The 14,100-nt window shown below is 39.0% G+C and overlaps 1 long non-coding RNA gene across 1 annotated transcript in view; it reads right to left on the minus strand.

The window, feature by feature from the left end:
• Window positions 1–718: 718 nt before the first annotated feature.
• LOC113601102 (uncharacterized) overlaps window positions 719–14,100 on the minus strand; it is a 36,244-nt gene continuing 22,862 nt past the window's right edge. The window contains exon 2 of the long non-coding RNA XR_008296430.1: window positions 719–1,821. This is a non-coding gene — a long non-coding RNA (uncharacterized LOC113601102). The remainder of the gene's footprint in view (window positions 1,822–14,100) is intronic.

Consider the following 14,100-nt stretch of genomic DNA (forward strand, 5'->3'; position numbering starts at 1 on the left):
TACTTATTTATTTATATATATTTTTAATACTTTATTATTTATTTTAAGTTTATTTATTTAGAGAGAGACAAAGCTTGCAAGCAAGGGAAGGGCAGAAAGAGAGGGGGACAGAGGATCCCAACTGAGCTCTTGTGCTGACAGCAGAGAGCCCGATGCTGGGATTGAACTCATGAACTATGAGATCATGACCAGAGCTGAAGTCTTATGCTTAACCGACTGAGCCACCGAGGCGCCCCGACACTTCATTTTGAAGTAATCTGTACACCCAACGTGGGGCTGTCTCAAACTTACAACCCAGAGACCAGAGTCACACGCTCCACAGACTTAACCAGGCATCCCTTAGAGAAGATTTTAATATAAAAAGCCTAGTATTTACTTGGAAATAATTTCAAAGTCACAAAAAATTTCAAGAATGGGGCAAAAAGTACCTGTTTAGCTTCCATACAGCTTCACTTACTGTTAACATTTTATCTTACTTGCTTTTTTTGTTGGAGTTTTTTTTTTTAATTTTTTTTCAACGTTTATTTATTTTTGGGACAGAGAGAGACAGAGCATGAACGGGGGAGGGGCAGAGAGAGAGGGAGACACAGAATCGGAAACAGGCTCCAGGCTCTGAGCCATCAGCCCAGAGCCCAACGCGGGGTTCGAACTCACGGACCGTGAGATCGTGACCTGGCTGAAGTCGGACGCTCAACCGACTGCGCCACCCAGGCGCCCCTGTTGGAGTTTTATCCTTCTTTCTCTTTCTCTATTTTTTTCTAAATTATTTAAGAATAAGCCGCATACGTTACACCTGTCTCCAGATACTTTATTGTATATTTCCTAAGAAAAAGGACATTGTGTTATGTAACCACAGTACAGTTATCCGCTGCAGGAACTGTTAACCATGAAACAGTTCCTTTGAAGAACTTAAGTTTACATTCCAGTCGGTCAGCTGAATGGCGTCCTTCCCAGCTTTTGTTTTGCTCCTCTAGGTGTTGCAGTGTACCTGCTACATTCGGCTGTTCTCTGTAGTCTCTTTCATCTGGAACAGTTCCGGAGCCTTTCTTTGTCTTTTAGAACAATGGCAGTTTTGTAGACTACTGAAAAAAAATTTTTTTAAAGGAACAATTCTTTTTACTTTGTTTGCTATTTTCTCATGATTATATTCAGTTTGTGACCCCGGTCAAAATGGTACATAAATGATGTATTTTTCTCAGAGCATCGCATCTTGGGGTGCATAATATCTATCTGCCTGTTATTGACTATACTAATTTTGATACTTTGTCCAAGGTGTTGCAATTTCTCCACCATAAGGGAGAGGAATTTTTTAAAGGATTCCTTTGGAGACAGCTGTTGATGGGTTTGAACCTTGCTCCCCTCCCAATGAGAAGTAGATATGTGATTTCCTCCTCACCTCGAGTCAAAAGAGAGAGGCTTCAAGTTGCAAAGCCTAAAGTATGTCCTTTGAATTTATCAGGTCACCGTTTGCTGATGTCTGACTCCTTTTCGGGAAATCTAGAGATCAAGAGAAGAGCTGGCTTGCTGCTTGGAAGTAGAGCAGGGGAGAGTATCTAGTAAATTGGAATCAGCCTGTTCTTCCAGAGTTTGTTAGGCAATCAGAGCATGAGTGTTTCCCATGAACCAGATGTGAAAGAGAGCCTCCTTGGGGTCATTGCATAATCTGGCTCAAAGGCCACGTAAACAAGGAGAAGCTGGAGGAGTCCCATGGAATTCCTAGTGTTTGGGAGTATAGAGTGTATCCTTTCAGGTCGAGGGAACGGCAGCCAAGAGATCAACAGTGATTTGTAGGGGGCATCTCCTACAAACCCATGAAGAGCCCTGGAAGAGAAAGCTGGCTTTAAATATCTGCAAGCAGAGAAAGCATGCAACCGTCCTATGAACTTACCTGTAAAAGTAAGAACATGTCTTTCCTCCTCTGGGTGGAGGGCAGTGGGTCAGAAAGGTAGAGTAGTAAAATCGCAGTAAGGAACAGTAGAAGCTTGGAGAGAGGAAAGAGGGCCCTGCTCCCTTCTGCCACTGACAGGAGTTAATCCACCGCAGAACCCATCTGTAGGATAGGACAAGAGCTAGCCTTAAATTAACTTTGAAGCTTTTGTTGTTTTATGGGATCAAACATTTCTGTTTAAAATGGAATCGAGACTGTATTTATGATTTAAAGTAACTACCTAACCTTTAATTATGTAAGAATGGTTTAAAAAGTATGTGACTGCTTTAGTCAGGGAAAAGCCATATCCGAGTGAATGTTATTTAGTTATTTGAAAAAATCTATTCATTTTTGAATAGGTAGTATATTACATGATTTAAATACAAATGGTATGAAAAGTGTACACAGAGAAGTTTCACATCTGTCCTTATCTACCTAATTATTGTTGTCTTACAGGTAAACATTTTAATATGTTTACTGTTATAGTATTTGTTTATGAAAACGTAAGCAGATAGGATGTTATGCCCCTATTTTACACAAAAGGTAGCATACCTTTCTTTTTTTTTTAATTTTCATGTTTATTTTATTTTTGAGAGAGAGATAGAGAGAGACAAAGTATGAGTGGGGAGGGGCAGAGAGAGAGGGAGACACAGAATCCAAAGCAGGCTCCAGGCTCTGAGCTGTCAGCACAGAGCCTGGCGTGGGGCTTGAACCCACAGACTGGGAGATCATGACCTGAGCTGAAGTCAGACACTTAACTGAGTCACCCAGGCGCCCCAGGTAGCATACCTTCAAAACTTTTCTTTCTTTTTTTAAAAAAAAAACATTGTAAAATAGAGGTGCCTGGCTGCATCAGTCAGTGGAGCATGTGACTCTTGATCTCAGAGTTGTGAGTTTAAGCCCCATGTTGGGTATAGAGATTACTTAAAATAAAATCTTAAAAAAAAATTGTGGTAAAATATACATAAGATAAAATTTATGCTTTTATTTTTTTAATGTTTATCCATTTTTGAGAGAGAGCGAGAGAGATTGCACACGCATGCGTGCACACACTGGGGGAGGGGCAGAGAGTGGGGAACAGAGGATCCAAAAAGGGCTCTGCACTGTCAGCACAGAGCCTGATGTGGGGCTCAATCCCAGGAACCATGAGATCATGACCTGAGCCGAGACTCTGAATCTCAACTGACAGCCCCCCACCCCCAAGCGGCCCCCCACCCCCAGCTTTTTTTTTTTTTTACAGTGGCTTCACCATTTTACATTGTCACCAGCAGTGCTGGAAGATTTCAGTTTCTGTGTCCAATACTTGTTATTTTCTGTTTATTTGTTTGTTTTGATAATCAGTCATCCTAATGGTGTGAAATGTATCTCATTGTGGCTTTGATTTGCATTTCTCTAATGACTATTGATGTTAAGCATCTTTTCATGTCCCTATTGGGCATTTGTACATCTTTTTTTTCTATTGTGGTAAAATATACATAACATTTTACCATTTCGACCATTTTCTTTCTTTTTTTTTTAGGTAGGCTTCACACCCAGTAGAATCCAACACGGGGCTTGAACTCATGACCCTGAGTTCAAGACCTGAGCTGAGATAGGAGTCACATTCTTGGGGTGCCTGGGTGGCTCAGTCGGTTAAGCAAACTTTGGCTTAGGTCATGATCTCACAGTTTGTGAATTTGGGTCCCGTGTCAGGCTCTGTGCTGACAGCTCAGAGCCTGGAGCCTGCTTCGGATTCTGTGTCTCCCTCTCTGTCTTTCTGCCCCTCCCCTGCTTGTGCTCTCTCTCTCTCTCTCAAAGATAAATAAACTTAAAAATAAAAAAGTCTGTTGAGGAAGTGGAAAGAGCCAAAAATTGGGAGAAAATATGTATAAAACATTGATATAATGAAAGATTTCTATGATGAATATGTTAGTTCTGTTATGTATTCATTTATTTGACACTTTTATCATTACTAGCATCCTTCTTTATCTCCATTAGTATTTTTTGGCTTAAAATCTACTTGTTATGGGGGCACCTAGGTGGCTCAGTTGGTTAAGCATCTGACTTTGACTTGGGTCATGATCTTGAGGTTTGTGGGTTTGAGCCCTGCACCAGGGTCTGTTCTGACAATGTGGAGCCTGCTTGTGATTCATTCTCTTTCTCTCTGTCTCTCTCTCTGCCCCTCCCCCACACATGGTCTTTTTTTTCTCTCTCTCAGAATAAATAAATAAACTAAAAAAAAATAATCTACTTGTTAGGGCACCTGGGTGGCTCAGTCGGTTAAGCGTTCGACCTCGGCTCAGGTCATGATCTCATGGTTCGTGAGTTCGAGCCCCACGTTGGACTCTGTGCTGACAGCTCAGAGCCTGGAGCCTGCTTCGGATTCTGTGTCTCCCTCTCTCTCTTCCCTTACCCGGCTTGCACTCTGTCTCTCTCAAAACTAAATAAATGTTTAAAAAATTAAAAAAAAAATCTGCTTGTTATGTCTCAAAATAAAAAAGAGGAAAAAATGTGTACTTTTTTTTTTCTTATCTGGCTGATCCATAACATGATCAGAAATCAATTTTGTCATCATAGAAAGACATGCTGTAAGAGTGAAGAAGAAAGAGTACACCTAGTTCTGTAGATGAAAGCTTATTGTATGTTGCCTAATATAACATCTTAGATACACTCATTTATATTTGTTTATGGATCCTTAGAAACAGAGAGGCTTAGCTTTTTAAAAACCTTTCAATGAATAGTTTATAAATCTTATTTTTAAACTATAAACTATTTCATATATATATATATATATATATATATATATATTTAAGATACTATTTTTAAGTAATCTTTACTCCCAACATGGGGCTTGAAACCACAACCCTGAGATCAAGAGTTACAATCTCCACCTACTGAGCCGACCAGGTGCCCCTTTTATATATTTTTATTTGATTTGAAAACAATTAAAGTCACTTCCATGATTTTAAAAAACTCTACATGTCAGTTATTAATATATTACTATACCAGCTTTACTTTAGCTAATGTTTGCATGCTTATCCTTTTTCATACTTTTACTTTCAGTGTTTATATGTTCTATAAACTGAGCAACATGTACGTAGCATATGGCATATTTTTATCCAGTCTGAAACGTGTCTTTAAATTGGCCTATGCAGTCCTTTTACATATAACATAGTTACTATTATAATTGGGTTTAATATTGCTTGTCTTGCTATTAGTTTTCTGTTGGTCTCTGTTTTTTTTGTTCCTCTATTCCTGCTTTCTTGCCTTCCTTTATATTAATGAAATATTTATGTTAATCCATTTTTCTCCTCTATTCTCTTTTCATTCATGACTTTTTATAATTCTTTTAGTGGTCACACTAGAAATTACAATAGACATCCTTGACTTATACTCTACTTAAGTTAGTACTTTGAGGAATACAAGAATCTTATTACAGTCAAGCTTCATTTACCACTTCCAGCTTTTTGTACTGTTATCATTTATTTTACATCTTCATGCATTTTAAGCTCCACAAGATTTTATTGTTTTAAGCAATCAAAACTTATTTATACTTACTTATATCATGAACCTTAACATATTTAAAGTATGTTTATGTTTCGAGAGAGATTGAGAGCATGTGTGTGTGCTCACGTGAGTGGGTGGGGGAAGGGCAAAGAGAGAGAGGGAGATTCCCAAGCTGGCTCTTGCTGTCAGTGCAGAGCCTGCAGCAGGTCTTGATCCCATGAACTGTGAGATAATGGCTGAGCTGAAATCAAGAGTGTGATGCTTAAGTGACTGAGCCACCCAGGTGCCCCTGTAGTCTACTTAAATTTAGCAATATATTTTACATTTTTATCTTTTAGCAATTTTGTTCTTTCATCTGAGATTTTTCTTTCAGCCTGAAGAATTCTCTTCAGTCTTTCTTAAAAATCAATCTGCATATGATGTATTCCTTCAGATTTTGTTTTTTTGAAAACATTAAAAATTCTTTTGCGGGGCACTTGGGTGGCTCAGTCAGTTAAACATCTGACTCTTGATTTCAGCTCAGGTCATGATCTTACAGGTCGTGAGTTCAAGCCCTACATCAGGCTGTGTGCTGACAGCACAGAGCCTGCTTGGGATTCTCTCTCCCCTTCTCTCTCTGCTCCTCCCCTGCTTACTCTCTCTCTCAAAATAAATAAATAAACATTAAAATAAAACAAAATTCACAGCTTAAAAATTTTTTCTTTTAATTCTGGTAAAGAACACACAAAATTAAATTTCCCATTTCTACTGTATTCAAGTACACAGTTCAATAGTGTTAAGTATGTTCACGTTGTTATGTAATAGAGCTCCAGAACTGAAACTGTATGCCCATTAAACAACTCCCCATTTCCCCCCACCCCCATCCTTCGTACAGTATTTGTCCTTTTTGTGACTGGCTTATTTCACTTAGAATAATGTCCCATGTTGGGGCACCTGGGTGGCTCAGTCGGTTGAGCGTCTGTCTGACTTACACTCAGGTTGTGATCTCATGGTTTGTGAGTTTGAGCTCCACATCGGTCTCTGCTGACAGCTCAGAGCCTGGAGCCTGCTCTGCCCCTCCCCCGCTCATGCCCTGTCTCTCTCTCTCTCAAAAAGAAATGAAACCTTAAAAAAGAAAGAATAATGTCCCATGTAGCTTGAGGCAGAATTTCCTTTTTAAGACTGAATAATATACCATGTGTATATACCACATTTTGTTTATATATCCATCCATTTGTGGACATTTGGGTTACTTCCACAGCTACTGTGCCAAATGCTGCTGTGAACATGTGTAAAAATATCTCTTTGAGACTCTTAAATACAGAGAACAAACTGAGTGAGAGTGGATGGGGAAGTGGGGGAGAGGGGAAAATGAGTGATGGGCATTGAGGAGGGCACTTGTTGGGATGAGCACTGGGTGTTGTATGTAAGCCAATTTGACAATAAATTATATTCATTAAACAAAAACAAAATGTATTAAACATATCCATTCTTTAACCAAAACAAAATATCTTTTGGGATTTTGCTTTCAGTTCTTTTGGGTGTATATCAAGAAGTGGGGTTGCTGGGTCATATGGTGATTCTATTTTTAATTTTTTGAGGAACTGTCATACTGTTTTCCATAATGACTACACAATTTTACATTCCTACCAACAGCATACAAGGGTTCCAACTTCTCCTCATACTTGACAGTACTTATTTTCTGTGTTGTTTTGTTTTGTTTTGGTAATAACCATTCTAATGGCTGTGGGATTGTCTCATTAGTTTTAGTTTGCATTTCTCTAATGATTAGTGATACTGAACACCTCTTCATATGCGTGTTGGTAATTTGAACATTATCTTTGGAGAAGACAAACTGTTAGAAAGAACTATTAGAAGTATTCAAGTTCTTTGCCCACTTTTGAATTGGGTTATTTTTTGTTTTTGTTGAGTTGTAGGAATTCTTTACATATTCTAGGTATTAACCCCTTATCGATATATAATTGGCAATATTTTCTCCCATTCTATAGGCTGCCTTTTCACTCTACTGATTGTATCCTTTGATGCACAAAAGTTTTTAAGCTTGACTTAGTCCAGTTTTTCTAGTTTTGCTTTTGATGTTGTGCCCTTTGTGTTGTAAACAAGAAATCAGGTCAAATCCAGTGTCACAAATCATTTTTTGTATGTTTTTTTTCCTTAGGGCTATTATAGTTTTTTTTCCCCTAGGAGTTTTATAGTTCTGGATCTTGAATTTAGGTCTTTAGTCCATTTGAGTTGAAAACATCTTTATTTTGCCTTCGTTTTTGCTGATATAGAAGTCTGTTGTTTCTTTCAGCACTTTAAAAATGTTACTTCATTGTCTTCTGACTTCCATAATTTTTTTTGAAAAGTTAACCTTCAAACTTATTGTTGCCCCTTTTAATCTTTCTAAGATTTTCCCCTTTATATTTGTTTTTCTTCAGTTTGACTATCATATACCTAGATGTGGTTTTCTCTGTATCTCATTTGAGATTCATAGAGCATCTTGAAGGTGTAGTTTAATAACTTTCATCAGGGATGAAATTTGGGAAATTTTGTCTACTATTTCTTCACGTATTGCTTCTCTTCATTTTTTTCTCTCCTCTGCTTCTTTGACACCAATTACATGGATATTAAACCTGTCTATCATGTTCTTTAAGTCTCTTATACTCTTTCTTGTGTTCTTTTTTACTCTCTGTGCTTCAACTTAATACACTGAAATGTTATTTAATTGATTGATCATCTCCTCTGTTTTGTTTAATCTGATATCAAACCCGTCAATTGAATTACTAAATTCAGGTATAATCACTTTCTGTTATAGAATTTCTAATTGGCTTTAAAAAATATATACACGTTCTTAAGAAACAACAGGTGTTGGCGAGGATGTGGAGGAAAGGAACTTTTGTGCACTGTTGAGAATGCAAACTGGTTCAGCCACTGTGGAAAACACTGTGGAAAAGTGTTCCTCAAAAAATGAAAAACAGAACTACCTTATGATCCAGTAATCATACCACTGAATATTTACCCAAAGAATACAAGAACACTAATTCAAAAGTATATATGCACCCCTATGTTTATTGCAACATTATTTATAATACCCAAATTATGGAAGCTGCCCAAGTGTCCACTGAAAGATGGATAAAGAAGATGTGGTATATATACACAATGGAATATTATTCAGCCATAAAAAAGAATGAAGTCTTGCTATTTGCAACAACATGGATGGAGCTAGAGAGTATAATGCTAAGCAAATTAAGTCAGAGAAGACAAATAGCATATGATATTACTCATGTGGAATTTAAGAAACAAGCAAACAAACAAAGGGGGGGAAAAAGAGACAACCCAAAAAATAACTATGAAGAACAAACTGGTGGTTACCAGAGGGGAGTTGAGTTGGGAGATGGGTGAAATAGGTGATGGGATAAGGGTACACTCACCAGGATGAACACCGAGGAATGTATAGAATTGTTGAATCACTATATTATACACCTGAAACTAATATAACACTGGGTGTTAACTGTATTGGAATTAAAATAAAAAACTTAATAAAAATATATGTAGATTCTTGCTCTTCGGTGAAATTCTTCATCTTTCCTTCTCTTGGATATAAATCATAGATGTTTTAGTCCTTGTTTGATTACATTCCAAAATCAAATTCACCGGGTAGCTCCTTTTTTCTATTACCTGGGTTTCTTCTCTTGTTTTTTGATAATTTGATCCTTTTCTTTTAGCATGTGTTGATGAATCAGGACATCGTGGATAACAAATTATATTTATTCTACCTGACAGATAGAACAGCAGTATATCAGTTTGATTCTAATGTGCTTCCCCTCTCTAATTGTTCATAAACTTTAAGTCCTGCTTGTGTTTATTGCTTTGCAGTAGTTTCATATGGTTTGTCTTAGGTTGAATTCTTCCAGAGGTAGACCCTGAAGCAAGGATTTGGATAAAATGATTAATTAAGAAAGTGCTTCTTGGGTAAACCATTAATGGAGTAGAAGAGGGGCGCCTGGGTGGCTCAATTGGTTAAGCGTCTGACTTCAGCTTAGGTCATGAACTCACCATTCGTGAGTTCTTGCGCCACATCGGGCCCTGTGCTGACAGCTCAGGGCCTGATGCCTGCTTTGGATTCTGTGTCTCTCTGTCTCTCTGCCCCTCCCCTGCTCACACTCTGTCCCTCTCTCTCTCAAAAATAAATAAACATTAAGAAAATTTTTCGTAAAAAAATTTTAATGCTTATTTATTTTTGAGAGAGAGAGAGAATGAGCATTAAAACTGGGGTGGGGGGGAGGTCAGCACAGAACCTGATGCAGGGCTCGAACCCACAAACTGTGAGATCGTGACCTGAGCCGAAGTCGGATGCTTAACCGACTGAGCCACCCAGGCACCCCAAGAAAACTTTCTTGAATTTGAAAAAGAAATGGAGTAGAAGAAACAAGATATGGAAAAAGAAGGCAAGGGAGGGTACCATGTAGGTAAAGACTCAGGCTCAAATTCATCTCCAGAACACTCTGGAACATCAGTCACCACCTTAGAACTTGTCTCACCCCAAAGCAAAGGAATTGGCTGTGGTCCATTCCTTGGATGGACCACATCCTTGGATGGACCAATGCTATAAGGAGAGCATTTCTGGCTCTCCTTATAGCAAAGCAACTCCAGGGCCCATGTACGTTCCCCCAAAACACGGTTCCTCAAGTTTTTGCTCACGATAACACCCTTAGTTAAACTTCTTCGTTTAAGAAACTAAACTGCTTCAGCAGTTTTTCCCCTAATCACTTTCTGTGAAATTTTATTGCTGTAACTATACCATATGTCTGGTTATGTACTATATTTATATCCGTATTTGCTTTTTTAAAAAATGTTTATTTATTTATTTTGAGAGAAAAAGAGGGAGACAATCCCAAGTAGGCTCCAAGCTGTCAGCACAGAGTCTGAAGTGGGGCTCAGTCTCACAACCATGAGATCATGACCTGAGGTGAAATCAAGAGTCGGCTGCTTAACCGACTGAGCCACTTGGGCACCCCTTTTTATCTGTACTTTATACATAAAAAGCGTACAATTATTTTTCTCCCCAAGGACCAATTATTGCCCACAGTGAGAATGCATCCTGTAAAGCTTGCAGGGATGAACTGTTAACAACAAAGTGTTTAGTTGCTGGCCATTGAGTGCATAGGACTGGGAAAGGGGATCCCAAGGGATATGGATGGGTCACCAACAGTTTTGCCACACAGTTGTTTTAAATATTTGTGTAGTTTATGGTTGTTATTTTGTGGGAGGGTTAGTCCAATACAAGCTATTTGATCATGGCCAGAGCCAGAAGGCCCTCCTTTCTCTTTATTTCTAATAGTAAAATGAAAAGTATTTCATAAGCATCAGCAAGCAAGTAAGGGAGGTACAATCTTCTTTTTTACTTTGCATTCTCAATATGTCAAAAATTATTGTGGCTAAGCACATCTTTTAATCTCTTAAGGGAGCCTGAGTTATGAAGGGCAATGATTATGCATTTGCTTATTTGAAGGGAAGCACTAGCTGAAATGTTAGCAGAGTAATGTTTGGTGGTGGAGGAACGTGACTCAGTGTCACTGCTTCTCTGAAGCTTTATCACTGAGACCTACAATTTTAATGGTTAAGAATTCTAATTTTACCCCTCACTGGTTGTGTGACTTGGGCACAGTAATGGATTTGAGTTAATGACTAAAGGAAGGTCACTCAGTGGGTTTTATTTCTATATTAAACAAAGGATTATATCCAGTCACAATGTGGTCCTGATTGGTATATCCTGTCTAGTTTTTTAAATTAAAAAAATTTTTTTTAATGTTTTTATTTAGTTTTGAAGGAGAGAGAGAGAGCATAAGTGGGGGAGGAGCAGAGAGGGAGGGAGACAGAATCCGAAGCAGGCTCCAGGCTCTTAGCTGTCAGCACAGAGCGTGATGTGGGCTCGAGCCCACGAACTGTGAGATCATGACCTGAGCCGAAGTCGGATGCTCAACTGACTGAGCCGCCCAGGCGCCCCTTAAATTAAAAAAAAAAACTTTTTTTATTTTGTCCAACTTTTATATTGTATTGGTGAGAGAGTGTATGTATCTTGTTTTGCAATGGGACAAGGTATAGTGTGTTCATTGGCAAGCTATACAATTGTTCCTCAATGCCTTGAGGAACAAAGTTGTTGTGTAGTATGTGAATGTATGTTCTAGTTAGACAAATTAGTCAAATATAGTATGTCAAACTGCTGCAGTGCTATTGATATACAAGAGTAGGCTTTGTGTACTTAGCACTGCTTGAGGCATTTCAGTGTGGAGTAGCATATCTATGTATATGTTATGTATGTACAGCAATCAGTTTGCCTACTTGTTAGATACTTTGGTGAGATTCATTCAGGAGGCCAAAAGTACTGGTTAAATTTATTTTCTTTCAGTATCTGGTTTTTGGTTATGTGCACTCTTGTTTTGATTAACAAAGAATTGAGTATATCATTAGGAAGAGAGAGAACCCAAGCTGTATCCAGTGATTAGTAGTAAAGAGTATCCCCTGAAACTGGATATGCAAATAAGCTTTCTTAGACTGTGCAACTAAATGTTATTCATTTATTCATTTTAATTTGAATTTTTCAAATAAAAGTATCTTTTAAGAAGTATGGCATTCATCCAGAGGACTTAAAAAAAATAAGTGTACTGTTTGATTTTAACAAAGTAAACACACCTATGTAACCAATGCCCAGATCAAAAAGAGGATATTTTCAGAACAGCAGAAGCTCCTCCTTGGCTCCCTCTCAGTTACTGTTACCCCAAGGGTAACCACTACCCTGACTTCTTTCTTAATTTTTTTTTAATGTTTATTTATTTTTGAGAGAGACAGAGCGTGAACGGGGGAGGGGCAGAGAGAGAGGGAAACACAGAATCTGAAGCAGGCTCCGGACTCTGAGCTGTCAGCGCAGAGCCCAACACAGGGTTTGAACTCATAAACCGCGAGATCATGACCTGAGCTGAAGTCAGCTGCTTAACTGACTGAGCCACCCAGGCACCTTTGACTTCTAACATCATAGAATTGTTTTGCCTGGTTTAATATAAATGGTATCACATTGTATGCTCACTTTGTGTCTGGCTTCTTTTGTTCAGCTCAATGTTTGTGAGATTTGTTGCCTATTGTGTATAGCAATAGTTCATTCATGCTCCATGAAAACCTTGAACATACACAAAAGCATACATGATAGTATGGTGAACCCTCATTTCCTAATCAGCTTCAACAGTTATCAACTCATGGTCAATCTTGTTTCAGTTTTCCTCCCACCTGCCGTCCTCAACTCCAGATTATTATGAAGTAAAACATATATGTGTGTGTGTGTGTGTGTGTGTGTGTGTGTGTGTGTGTACATATACATATATATATGTACACACACACACACATATATATTTGTATTTATTTTTTAAAATTTGTTTTTACATTTTACTTATTTTTGAGAGAGAGAGAAAGAGAGAGACAGAGACAGAGCACAAGTGGGGGGGGAGGGACAGAGAGAGACGGAGACACAGAATCCGAAGCAGGCTTCAAATTCTGAGCTGTCAGCACAGAACCTGATGCGGGGCTCAAACTCACAAACTGTGAGAGCATGACCTGAGCCGAAGTTGGATGCTTAACCGACTGAGCCACCCAGGCGCCCCACATGTATATATATTTTAATGTTTATTTATTTTGAGAGAGAGAGTGTGTGTGCATGTGAGTGGGGGAGGGGAGAGAGAAAGGAAGAGAGAGAACCCAAACAGGCTCTGTGCTGTCAATGCAGAGTCTGATGCAGGACTCAGTCTCACGACCCTGGGGTCATGACCTGAGCCAAAATCAAGAGTCGAACGCTTAACCAAACTGAGCCACCCAGGCACCCCAAAAGAATGGCTTCTTAATGCCCTTTGAAAATCACACACTGGAGTCTGTGTTTAAGGGACTCTGAGGCAGAGCTGAGAGATAGAAATGTTTCTGGGGCAGAAAACAGGAAGTTTGTGGTGGGTCCCAAAAGGAAAAAGAGTGAATGTACTCTAAGCCCCAAAGGAAGCAAGGCAGGAGGCAGCTACAGGAAAGGTGGCACCAGCCACTTGGCCACAGGGAGAATGTGATTGGAGGATGCACAGAGAAGCCAAATAGTTGAGGGGGGTTGCAACCCCAGAGTGGACCGCGAAACAACACTTAATGGCAGAGGCACCTTTGGTCAGGATGAAGAGACTGAGAGCCCACAGGAATCCCTGAGGCAGGGAACCTCCAGGGGCCATGGAGATTCCCAGGTCCCTCCTGCTTCTCCAAGGGTGCCCAGCTCCCACTGGGCACCCAGCAGGGATGGAGAGAACAGCAGTCCTGAAGTGTCAGATCCCAGAAAGATTGGCTTCACTTTTTATTTGGACTTTTTTTCGCCTTTTCCCCTGTGTTCCTGTACTAGTCAATTTGGATTCTATTCCCTATGGTTTTATCTTAGTGTGAGCCTTTCTTCTGTCCTACTATTGATTTCAGCCATTTCATTTTCTCAAGTCCTTCTTGCTTCTATCTATGCCTTCCCTCACAAACGATGATATTATGTGGATCTTGTGGCTTCTCATGTTTTTTTTTCCTATCCACTTCTATTTTGGCATTTTGCCAATGTATGTCACTATGTGATAAATGTCATAAAAGAGATCTTATCAGAGTGAAGAGGAAGTAACAATTATGGCTAGAGAAATCTAATACGATTT

Source organism: Acinonyx jubatus, chromosome A1 (assembly GCF_027475565.1).
Source record: "Acinonyx jubatus isolate Ajub_Pintada_27869175 chromosome A1, VMU_Ajub_asm_v1.0, whole genome shotgun sequence".
Lineage (NCBI taxonomy): Eukaryota > Metazoa > Chordata > Mammalia > Carnivora > Felidae > Acinonyx > Acinonyx jubatus.